Source organism: Callorhinus ursinus, unplaced genomic scaffold (assembly GCF_003265705.2).
Source record: "Callorhinus ursinus isolate GAN/ISIS: 27379988/994484 unplaced genomic scaffold, GSC_fseal_2.0 scaffold59, whole genome shotgun sequence".
Lineage (NCBI taxonomy): Eukaryota > Metazoa > Chordata > Mammalia > Carnivora > Otariidae > Callorhinus > Callorhinus ursinus.
In genome coordinates, this window is record NW_027397121.1 from 6179666 (window position 1) to 6191998 (window position 12333).

Genomic DNA, 12333 nt, shown 5'->3' on the forward strand with positions numbered 1-12333 from the left:
AAAGAAAGAAAGAAAGAAAGAAAGAAAGAAAGAAAGAAAGAAAGAAAAAGAAAGAAAGAAAGAAAGGAAGAAAGAAAGGAAGGAAGGAAGGAAGGAAAAGGAAGGAAGGAAGGAAGGAAAAGGAAGGAAGGAAGGAAGGAAGGAAGGAAGAAAGAAAGAAAGAAAGGAAGGAAGGAAGGAAGGAAGGAAGGAAGGAAAAGGAAGGAAGGAAGGAAGGAAGGAAGGAAGGAAGAAAGAAAGAAAGAAAGAAAGAAAGAAAGAAAGAAAGAAAGAAAGAAAGAAAGAAAGAAAGAAAGAAAGAAAAAGAAAGAAAGAAAGAAAGGAAGAAAAAGAAAAGAAAAGAAAAGAAAGAAAATGCTAATTGAAAAAAAACCCAGCCGGGGCGCCTGGGTGGCTCAGTCTGTTGAGCATCTACCTTTGGCTCAGGTCATGATCCCGGGGTCCTGGGTTCAAGCTCTGCGTCAGGCTCTCCGCTTGGAGCCATTAAAGAATAGTAATTCTATTAATTAAAATTCAAAGAGAGACAGAACTGTTTGGTTTGGGATGCATACTTACGTGGTAAAACCAAACACAAAGCAGCTAATAACACTAACTATTTAGAATGGTGGGTCCCTCTGGGAGGGAGGCCCAGTGGGGGAGAAGGGTGCTAGGGAGGCTTTTGTGACTATAGCAATTCTCTGGTTTTGACCTACATGGTAGTGACTTGGATGTTGGCTTTGTATTGATTTGCTAAAATGTATAACCTATGTTATACACTTTTGTATTTTAAAATGAGAAAAATACTCACTGGTCACCTTTGGAGGTTGCTAGAGCACCAACTCATTTTTTTTTTAAGATTTTATTTATTTATCTGAGAGAGAGAGAGCACAAGAGGGGGGTGGGAGGAGGGGCAGAGGGAGAGGGAGAAGCAGACTCCCTGCTGAACGGGGAGCCTGACGTGGGGCTCGATCCCAGGACCCTGAGACCATGACCTGAACCAAAGGCAGACGCTTAACCGACTGAGCCACCCAGGCAACCCCCCATCATTTCTTTTAAAACTGATAAATAAAGGGAAAGAATCAAGTCTTTATCCTACTATACATACCATATTTCAGAATAACAAAATAAATGAAGAGGGAAAGTCCTTTACAGAAGTCTAGCTAATGCAAACAAAATGATTAAATTAGAAAATCACCATCTGGTGAGAAGGAAAATATGATGGAAATCAGCTGTTGACTTACAGTTAAGGGTGGGGTGGTCACAGCTCTTGGGGCTCCCACCTCCCCTGCACCCCTGCAGCAGCTCCGGGGAGTGCCTCACTCCCCTGCAGACTGAAGCACTCCAGCCATCCAGACCAGGCTGTGAGCAGGGTAACTACTCCACTGGCTACAGCAACAAGACGATGGGCTTTTTTGCACGTGCTTTGAATGCTATTTCCTGTCCAGAATTTGCACAAACATTCCTGGAGTTCTTGCCAAGGGGGGCATAGACCCCTCCTGGGCGTAGCCCCTGGCAGGAGCCTCGAACCCTCAGACTTGGGAAAGAGCCTGGCCTCTAGCACCCAGCTCAGCTGAGCAGTGGTCCAGAGCAGCCTGGGGATGGGATAGGAAAGGGTCCTGGGGGGAGCAGGGATCTCGGGAATCTGGAGTTGACGCAAGTAGGGGCCCCCCATCCCCAATCTACTGCCTCACAGACCCCCATCCCCAAGGCAGTGGGGGGCCCCGCCTCGCCCTTCCATACCTAATGCAGCAATGTTACAACTTAAGTCACTGACTTGATTTCTCCGTCAGACTTGTCTTGACCCTGTTTGGGGAGTGAGGAGGCGCAAAGGAAGCCTGCTGTGATTTGCCACCCCACCCCCAGCCCTGTCCAGGGGCACCCAGGCCAAGCCAGCTTTGCAGCTTACCAGGCCAGCTGGTGTGAGGGGGAGGGGCCCCCAATGCACAAGGGCCCCACCCAGCCAGTCAGCACCATTGGCAAAGGGGCTGGGGAAGGGGCGGAGCCAGGAATCCAGGGCCCTGTACGTACGGTGGCGGAAACTTCCCATCAGAGATGCCCTGTCTGGGGCCTGGCCAAGTGGGGCAGGTGAGATGGCAGTTGGTCACCCAACACTCGGGGAGCAGGACAGGGTGGCAGCCTGGCGTCCGATGGAGCTGCTGATAGAGGTGACACCAGATAGCCTGCTGTGGGTGGGGCCGGGGGAGGGGAGGTGGGAGTGGGGAGAGCCATGTTCAGACCCAGTGTGAATCCCAGCTCTATCACACATTCGCTAGGAACCCTGGCCCGAAGCCTTAAGCCCCGCTGCAGCCTCAGCTTGCCCATCTGACTGCGGTGCTGTGAGGCTGACGTGTGCTAATCCCCACGAGGGGTCTAACACAGGGCGGGCACGAGTGCGCATGCTGTCGTTACGGAAGCTGGGGCTCAGGGCTCCGCGGGGGTGAGCAGGGTGCGGACGAACACGTCCACAGCCGGGAGGGGGCTCACTCGCCACCGAATGGCCAGCACCCAGGTCAGTCGGCACACAGCTCTGGATACCTATTTGCGGAACGAACATATGAGAAGAATATCAGGAACCAGCAGCCACTAAGAGAGACCCAAGGAAGAATCAGAGCTCAAATCCCAGGTCTGCCCCTTTCTGGCTCTGCCACCCCAGGCAAGTCATTCCACCATCCTGCCCCCCAGAACCTGGGCTTCTTCATATATCACACAGGAATGGCAGTCATTAGCAAATACTCCAGGCACCTGGGTGGCTCAGTCGGTTAAGCGTCTGCCTTCGGCTCAGGTCATGATCCTGGGGCCCTGGGATGGAGTCCCATGTCGCGTCGGGCTCCCTGCTCAGTGGGGAGCCTGCTTCTCCCTCTCCCTCTGCCCCCCCCTCCGCTCGTGCTGTCTCTCACTTTCTCTCTCTCAAGTAAATAAATAAAATCTTTAAAAAAATAATAATAATAAATAAATAAATACCACCCTCGCAGCTGATGGCTGGGCTCACAGCAGCAAATGGATACAAAGGAAGTAGAGAAGGGGTACCTGATGCCCGTACCACTGTCCCCCTCTCCTGAGAGTTGGTAGGGGCTTCTGGGTGTGCAGCCTCACCCAAGATGCCTGGGAGGTTATACCCTCCCCCGGGGTGGGGGGCAGCCAACGACTACCTAGTAAGGGGGTCCAAGAGGCCTGGCCCCTTGCCTCCAGGCAGGACCCCATCCCTGGCACTTGCTGTCCCCTTCTCAAGTGCCCTGCAGACACCCTGTCTCCCTTCTGCAGGCCTGCCTGCAGTAAATCACTTGTCTTGGGTTATGCTTCCCAGCATCTGACCTAGGACAGAAAGTATTTTGTAAACTCTGAAGCATTGTTTTATTTTCCAGGAAATGCTGAAAAGAGAGGAGCTGACTGGGAGCCTGTAAGTGAAAGAGGATGTCTGTCTGCTCTGTGGGCAGAGTCCTGCTGCCCTGCCCTCACCAAGCTCACAGGCAAGTAGCGGAGCCAGGGAGGGGAAAGCAACAATACTGTTAACATCAAGGATGGGCAGCTGCTACGAAGGAAACTGAAGCAGGGGTGGGGGATGGAGAACGACAGCAGCTATGTTTTCCTTAATTTTAATTCAATTAGCCAATATAGAGTACATCAGTTTCAGATGTAGAGCTCAGTAATTCATCAGTTAACAGCAGCTATTTTATTTTTTTTATTTTATTCATTTATTTATTTGACAGAGAGGGAGAGAGCACAAGCAGGGGGAGAAGCAGGCTCCCGCTGAGCAGGGAGCCCGATGTGGGGCTCGATCCCAGAACCCTGGGACCATCACCTGAGCCAAAGGCAGACACTTAATGAACTAAGCCACCCAGGCGCCCCATCAGCAGCTGTTTTAGATGAGATGCTCTGGGAAGGCCTCTCTGAGGAGGTGACATGGGCAGAGATGTGAACATCATGAGCCATCCTGACCTCTGAAGCCAGGCACTTCCAGGGAATGGCAGTCCAAAGGCCCTGAGGCAGGAGGATGTCCAATACATCCAAAAAATGGCCAGGAACCAAGTGAAGAAGGAGTGGCATGAGATGAGGTCAGAGGTACTATGCAGCTAGATCACGCAGGGCCTTGTAGGCCGTTCACAGGACTTTTTATAGGACTTTGGGTTTTATTCCAAAGAAGAGGGAGTCATTGAAGTTTTGAGCAGAGAAGGGATGGATCTGATTTAGGTTTTAAAAGAGTCTCTTTGGCTGCTAGGACAAGGAGGGAAGCAGGGAGACCGGGTAGGGGCTGTTGCAATGATGCAGGAAAGCTACAGTGGAGGCTCAGAAGGGAGGGCAGCAATGAATGTGGGGAGAGGTGGTGCAATTCTAGGCGTTGTGAAGGTAAAGTCAGGAAGGTAGTCAGGAGACAGATGGATTCAACTACCCAATTCACAGAGGGGAGGAGGGACATGTCAAACTATACCCCGGGGATGCAATCAACGAAATCCAGACTGCAGGAAATTCTACAGGACAAACAACCTGGCTTCTCCAACAGGTCAACTGCCAAGGACAAAGGAAAAGATGGAAAGGGAAACTACGGACTAAGAGAGACTAAGACACGTATCAACCAATCACAATGTGTGGCCCTTATTTGGATCCTGAGTCAAACTCAGTGCAAAAAAATAAAAACAAGACAAAACAAAGCAAAGACATGTCTGTAACACTCAGTGGATATGTGACAATATAAAGGAATAGTTTCTTCTTAGGTAGAATAAATGGCATTGTGATTATGTTAGGAAAAGTCCTTATCATTTCGAGACACATCTTGATGTATTTGTGAGGAAATGGTGTCTGGGACTTGGTCTGAATGGCGGGGGGGGGGGGGCGGTTGGGGGCAGAAATGGAACAAGACTGGCCATGAGCTGGTAGGAGTTAAAGCTGAGCAGTAGGTACGTGGTGGTGCATTATCCTATTCTCTCTACTTCTGTAAAGGCTTATATTTTCCCATAATAGAAAGTTTAAAAATAAAAAACAGAAGAGGAAACTGAGTCCCAGGCAAGGTGCCAAATGGCCAAGGCTCCTCCATGAGTGGGTGTAAAGACCAGGATCTCGCCCTCGGGCCCCTGCCTCCCAGCCCATGCTCCTGCCCTGCCTCAGCTGTCTCTCCTCCAATGGTCGGTCAAGGCTGGACCCAGGCAGGCCAGGGATAGGGTGGTATAGCCCTGGGGAAGGGCCAGACAGGACAGAAGGGGGTTGAGAGGTGCTGGGCTACCTGTTCCAGAAAGTCCAATGAGGCCAGTGGTTTAAAATATTTGGCATTTGCCCCCTAGCCTCACCTCCCACCTCCTCCCTCGGGTTCCTGCGCAGATTTCCTCCCCAGCCCCTACAATCCACCTCTCGTGCTCCAGCCTCTGCATCTTTGTCCCTGTCATTTTGCCTGGAAGGCACCTTCCACCTCTCCAAATCTACCATCCTTTCCTTCCAGATCTACCTCTGGCAGAAGACCTTCCATGGTCAACCACGCTCAGTCTTCAGGAGCATGCCTATCTGCACTCCCTAATGAGAGGTGCCGTGGCACAGAGGTTAAGAGCAAATCCTCTGGGGTGCCTCGGTGGCTCAGTCAGTTAAGCGTCCGACTCTTGATTTCAGCTCAGGTCATGATCTCAGGGTCTTGAGATTGAGCCTCGCATTGGGCTCCACACTCAGCGAGGTGTCTGCTTGGGATTCTCTCCCTTTCCCTCTGCCCCTCCCCACTCTCTAAAATAAATAAATAAATTCTTAAAAAAAAAAAAAAATAGTAGAGTCTCCGGATCCAGATTGCATGGGTATGACTCCTGCGTCAGCCACTTACTTACAGTGTGACCTCAGGCAAGTCACTTAACCTCAGTTTCCCCATCTGTAAAATGGGGATAACACTACTGAGGAAAACTAAATGAGTTCATAAATATGGATAAACAAAATAGTGCCTGGTGCATGTCAGTGGACCTCAGGCCCCCTGGGGCCCCCTGGCATTGCTGTCCAGGGCCTGCCTCCCTCCTTTGTGGCCCCCCCCAGGACACCTCAGTACCACACACACAGTGGGCGCCCCATCACCACTTTCATGGAAACCTGGCTTCTGTGACATTCCTTCTGCCTTCCTGGTTCCCAGACTTACCTTACCCACGTGCCCATCCCACCAGGTCTCATCCACCCCAGGAATGCAAGGAAGGAGAGGAGAAAGAAGGCCATGCGGGGACCAGTTCAAAACCAGCCACAAATAAAAATGTAAACCCAAGTGGCAGCATCTGACCAACTGAGGGGAATGCAATTTAAATGCTCACTTTTTTAAGATTTCCAAGAAAAATCCCAGAGATTATCAAGTGTAATCTTAATTATGTTTTTACGAGGGATGACATTTGTTGTATACAATGCAAACAGCACAGGATGGCTAAAAGAAGGAAGCATTCCCCATCCTGCCTGGCACCCAGCCTCCCGCTACCTGCCCCCAGAGGTAAGGCCCAGTAACAATCGGGTATGCAGCCTTCTAAACCTGTTTATGCGCTATGCACACACAGACACATACGGGTATTTTTTAAATGGGATCACATGAAATACATCATTCCACTTGCCTTCACTTGCCCATACGTTCTGACCATCTGTCCTCTCTCAGAGTGTCCCCCAGCATCTAAAACGGTGCCTGGCACACAGGGGACGTGCAGTGGAGAGATCCACTGACCAAACGAAAGAATTGAACAGCTGCCTAAAATTGCACCGGCTGGAGACATCTTAATTCTGTCCCCAGCACCCCTGCCGGACATGAAGCTCTGCCGCGCTGACCATCTCCACTCTGCACCCTGTGAAGGCACCTGTGGGAGAGACTACCAGGTCAAAGCTCTGATCGCTGTTGCCAGGAAGGCAGTGCCCACCTACTCCCCCGGCTTCCCATACCCTCCGCCACAGCAGAGGTTTACTATGATGATGGCTTTTATTTCTCGAATGAACTAACGCTATTTAGAGACTCCACCCTGGGTCCTCAAATCTCCTTTTGTCCCTCCTGAATAAATGAGAGGACTCATCCTTCATTGTTTCTGAGCCGCCCTCGGGAGCCCAAATCCACAGTAAAGAGTCATTCTCTAGACAGTAAACAGTTTACAGATGCAAAATCTGAAACATCTCTTTGACTTCTAAAAATGGTCAGGTTAATTTTTTTTTTAACTGTCAACTTCAAGCAAGTATCCACTGACCCCTCCCACAATACAAAAGAAGAGAAAATGAGGACTCCCGCCCTCTCTCTCTCTCCCCCTCCCCATCCCAGTCTAGGGTAGCCAGATTTAGCAATTCAAAATACAGGACACCTACTTAAATGTGACTTTCAGATAAACAACAAATAAAATTCTTAGTGCAAGTATGTTCCATGCAATATTTAGGACACGCTCGTGCTAAGCAAATTCATTGTGTATCTGGAGGTCAAATTTAACTGGGCATCCTGGTTTTTATCCCTTAAGCCTCCTGCAGCCCCCACCCAGCAGCAGCCGAGGCCTCCTCTGCCGCCTGCCCAGCCCGCTGCCCCTCACAGTCAGAAAAGTCTCCAGAAGCATCACCCCTACCCGCACGGCACACCTGCCACTCAGAGATGGCCCCACCAGCTTCCCTGGTATTGGAGTTCCCATCCCCTCAGAGCCAGCTGGGGCCAGCCTCCTGCTCATCTCCCCTGGCCCACCGTGCAGGTGGGTAAGCACTATCTCTCGACCCAGCTGCCCCGGGGGGTGGGGGGCGTGTGTGTGATGTGACCCTCAGGTGGCAGCCCCTCGGGGACTGCTGTTGCCACAGAGCCACCTGCCTAAGAGCGAGGCCCTCGCCCTGTCCAGTGCCTGATGGCTGCTGAGGTCTAGAGGTCTGACCATTCCAAGCTTGGCTCCAGAGGCCCAGTCTAGCTCCAGAGCCAACCGTGGGCCTCTGAGGTTGCCTGCCAGGGCTACTTCGGAGCTCCACTTCTTCCTTCACCCTGTTCTGCCTGCTTCCCGCCCCGGCTGACCAGAGCCAAGACTCAGGGACCACCCCCCACCTGCACGCTAATCCCCCCTCCACCTTCTACCCCACCTGTCCCCAGTCCCTACCACCCCCCATCCCCTGCCCCAGTCTGCTGCCCCTGGCTGGAAACCAGCCACAAAGTGCCTACATCAGGTGGGTGTGGTGCTGGCTAATGGATTTTATTTGGCTTTCCAGTACTTTCCAAATTTTCCACAACAAGCACATCTTACTTTGGTAATAAGAAAAATAAAAGCTGGGGCGCCTGGGTGGCTCAGACGGTTAAGCGTCTGCCTTCGGCTCAGGTCATGATCTCGGGGTCCTGGGATCGAGCCCCACATTGGGCTCCCTGCTTGGCAGGGAGTCTGCTTCTCCCTCCTCTCTCTGTCAAAAATAAAATCTTTAAAAAAAAGAAAAAGCTTTTTTTTTTTTCTTGAAACTTAATAAAAGTGTAAAACCAAGCATCCCTCCTCCACACTCACTCCTCCCCCATCCCTCCCACCTGTTCCCGTGGGAGGGAGGACTGCCCCCAAATCCGTGAACTCTCCCACCCCTCCACCCCCCCAACCCTGTCCCACCAGGCCCACAGGCCGTTTCACTTCTCCAGTGAAGGCTTTCTACCACCAGCCTACCCTTGCCGGGGGCTAGATGCAAATTGATGAGCGACTTCCTCAACTCCTATGGGGAGAAGAAAAATGCTTCGTGTGTCCTGAGGTTGATGATGTGAGGGACCAATACGCATTCACTCATTCTACAAGTGAGCTAGAGCGACCCAGTGCCAGGCGCGGGGGACACTGGGCACAGGACACAGACTCTGCCCCTTGGACTTCATAGCCTTGCAGTGGGAAGGTGGGGCAACACCCCAGTGCCCCAGAGGGTGCTGGGCGAGGGGAGGTGAGTGGCCAGGATGCCCAAGTCAGGAAGCTTCCGGGAGGAGCGGGAGTCTCAGCCCCCCCTCCCCCGCCCCAGGGTGAGAAGTGACGTGGAGGGAAGAGGGGGCAGAGTGTCCGAGTAGGGCGACAACCTCCGCGCAGGCCTGCAGGTGAGAGAAGCATGACTGCCTTGAGGAACTGAGAGCGGTTCAGAGGAGCAGGAGGGCAGAGGGAGGGTGAAAAGAAGGCGGAAACCCATACTTGGGGAGGACAACGGTGCCACATTAAGGAGATTGTCCTTTGTTCTCAGGGCAATGGAGAGCCACTGAAGGATGCAGAGCAGGGGAGGGACACAGGGCCAGGTGTGCATCATACAAAGGTCACACTCCTGCTCACTGATGTGGATTCTTATTCTCAGGAGCCACAACCCACAATCACGATCGGGCACATCCCCCCCACTGTGCTCGAACTTGAGCCGCGGAGCACCTGAAACCTGTATCTCCATGGAGACAGCAAGCCCCAGCAGCCAGCTCCACAGCCCTCTTGCTCTTGCAACAGGGAATACAGGTTAAGAGCATGGACTCTGGAGCCCACCGTTCAAATCCTAGCTCCTCCACTTTCAAACTGTGTGACCTTGGACAGAGAACGGCTCTGTGCCTCAGTCTCCTCATTTGTAAAATGGGGCTAATCCCGGTACCTACTCCATGGGGCTACAGTGAGGAGTGAACGAGTTAGAGTTGGACCAGGACCTGGCACGTGACAAATGCCAAGCGCTGTTAGTTTTTACTGCTATTGCTGCACCCTCTTCTGGAGACCCCCAGGGCCAACCCCCTACAGGCACTAACTAACCCATCCTCCACTTGCCTGCCCCTTCCCCTGAAGCACCCCTCCCATACTCTCTTACACTTTCCATGACTAGGGGTCAAGACAGAGCCAGAGAGGGGGAACCCCTAAAACAATCCCCACCTGGCTCTGGGGCCTCACCCTAGCTCCCTCTCGCCCCATGGGAGAGAGTACTGGACTTGGAGCCAGGAACTGAGTGTCACCCCCGGCTCTGCTGCTGACCTTCTCTGGGCCTCAGTCTCCCCCTCTGTAAGGCCAGGACAAGAACATCTTGCAGATGTCTCATCAGCGTGGCTGTCAAAGGAGCGACAAGGGCTGGGGAAAGGTCTGCTAAATGTCCACATCTGTCACAGACCCCAGAACCCTTGGCCTCTCCTTCTGGCCTGGGTTTCCTCCTCCACACAATGGAGTCATGAGATTTGCTCCAAGCTCCCTATGAGGACTCCAAAAACTAAGGACGGTGGATGTGCCAGTCAGGCCAGAAAACCCACCAGGAGTCTGCCTCCTGGGGCGCCTGAGTGGCTCAAATGGTTAGGCGTCTGCCTTCAGCTCAGGTCATGATCCCGGGGTCCTGGGATCAAGTCCCACGCTGGGCTCCTGGCTCAGCGGGGAACCTGCTTCTCCCTCTCCTTCTGCTCCTCCCCCTGCTCATGCTCTCTCTCTCTCTCTCTCTCTCTCTCTCTCTCTCTCTCTGTGTCTCAAATGAATAAATAAAAAAATCTGAAAAAAGGAGTCTAGGGTGCCTGGGTGGCTCAGTTGGTTAAGCGACTGCCTTTGGCTCAGGTCATGATCCTGGAGTCCCGGAATCGAGTCCCGCATCGGGCTCCCTGCTCGGCGGGGGGTCTGCTTCTCCCTCTGACCCTCCCCTGTCTCATGCTCTCTCTCTCTATCTCATTCTCTCTCTCAAATAAATAAATAAAATCTTAATTAAAAAAAAAAAAACAAAAGCTAAGGACGGCCTGGCTGGGGCCTTCCCGGATGCCCTGAGGCTGATCAGGACTTTCCCAAGTGCTGGGACAGAGACAGACACCCGCGGTCTGAGCTGGGCACCCCAGGAAGAGAGTGCTAACCCAGGGGCCTGAGGAAAGCCAGACCTTCCCCGGGACCTTCCACCAAGTCTGGCTCAGGCCAGGAACTCAAACCAGGGGCCCAGAAAGACCCTCTGGAGCCATCGGGACTGTGACATTTATCTCCAAATGCCATAGGTGCCCATCAGTTGCAGGACCAGGAAGGGCCTAAATGGGACTCTCTGCCTTTGGTGGCCCCTGGGCCTGGGGGGTGGAAAGAAAGCCCAAGAGGAGGCTCCCTCACCATCTGCAGGTTGCCGGCTACCTCCCATAGTTCAGACCCATTCATCCATTCATTCCACAAACATTACGTGGTGCCAGACCCTGGGCAGGCACAGGGTCAGCGACAGAGACGAATCAAACAGATTCCTACCCCGAAGGCACTTCTGGTCTAGAGGGTGACAGACAGGACATAAATAACTAAACCACAAGGCAGACTAGGTCGAGGAATGCAGGGCAGGAGGCAAGGATCTCACCTGGGCATCAGGAAGCTTCCTGGAGGGGGTGGTTTGTGAGTGGCGATTTGCATGTGACCGGAAGGTCAGGTGGGTAAGGGATAGAACCTCCACCATCAGGGACAGACAGTGCTGTTTGCACCCCAGCCCTGCCAGAGCCAGGGAAATGTGGGTTATTAATGGTTGTGCCCAGAGAAAAGCAGCTACATGTGTCACTGCACATGGGGGGCAGGGCTGGGCTGCGGGGGGAGGGGGAGGTTGGGGCTTGAAGCTGGGTCCCGCCAAGCTCTGGGGTTCGCCACCGCGGCCCTCACACCCTGATGACCTTTTAATCTTTTCATGCCCTCCTAAGGCAAAAATAAGAGGGAGAGGTAGTTCCAACAGGCAGCAAGTAGCCTGGGGGGTGAGGAGGGGAGCGGTGCCAGGAAGACCACGGCTTCCGCTTACTTGCAGGCTAGGTAGCATCACCTCGTTCCCCCCCATCCCAGGTATGGGGGAAGGGGTGGAGGAACAGAAGAAAAGATCTTTAACTGCAAACCAGACAGCACTGGGCGCATCAACTGCTGTGTTTCTCCCAGCCCACTCTGATCCATAAATAGCTTACGCGCCAAGCTGGCACAAGCCCACCCATCCCGCTGGGACCAGACGGCCCCAGGCCAGCCACTCGGAATCCCCGGGCCTGGGCGCCAGCTTCCTCAGAAACCTGGTTCCTGCGTTTTCCCCCAGGGTAAAGGCCTCAGCCTCTAGCTGCCTTTCCCAAGGGGCCTGGCGCAGGGGCATCCCGGCACTGCCTGGGTGATGCCCGCGAGCCCCGGTGCCCGCAAAGCAGCCCCGGCCGCGCGCCCGCCGCTCTCCAGGTAAGTGCCCAGTCCTCGCCCGCGCTCCGCAGGCACGCACTCGCGAACGGGCCCCCTCCCTGCGCACCCGCTACCCCAGGCCCAGACCCCCTACCTGGGGGCAGGAGCGCCCGGCACCAGCGGCGCCGCCACGGGGCAGAGCGGGGCGTCTGGGGCCGGCCTCAAGCCCGGACGACTTCCCGGGGGAAGAGGAAGCTGCGCCGCTGCCGCCGCCGCCGCCACCGCGTCTCTCCGGACCGCGCCGGGGCTGCGGGAAGGAGGAAGGTCAGAGCCGAGGAGGCGGGGGGGGGGGGGGGGGGGGGGGGGGGGG

General features: G+C 53.9%; 1 protein-coding gene across 2 annotated transcripts in view; it reads right to left on the bottom strand.

Moving 5' to 3' along the window:
- PACSIN1 (protein kinase C and casein kinase substrate in neurons 1) overlaps positions 1-12300 on the bottom strand; it is a 57575-nt gene extending 45275 nt beyond the window's left edge. The window contains exon 1 of one of the 2 annotated variants that reach the window (XM_025862536.2): positions 12118-12300. The gene's annotated coding sequence lies outside the window, so the exon portion shown is untranslated. The remainder of the gene's footprint in view (positions 1-12117) is intronic. The other variant, XM_073884820.1, reaches the window with a different exon arrangement.
- Positions 12301-12333: the final 33 nt, after the last annotated feature.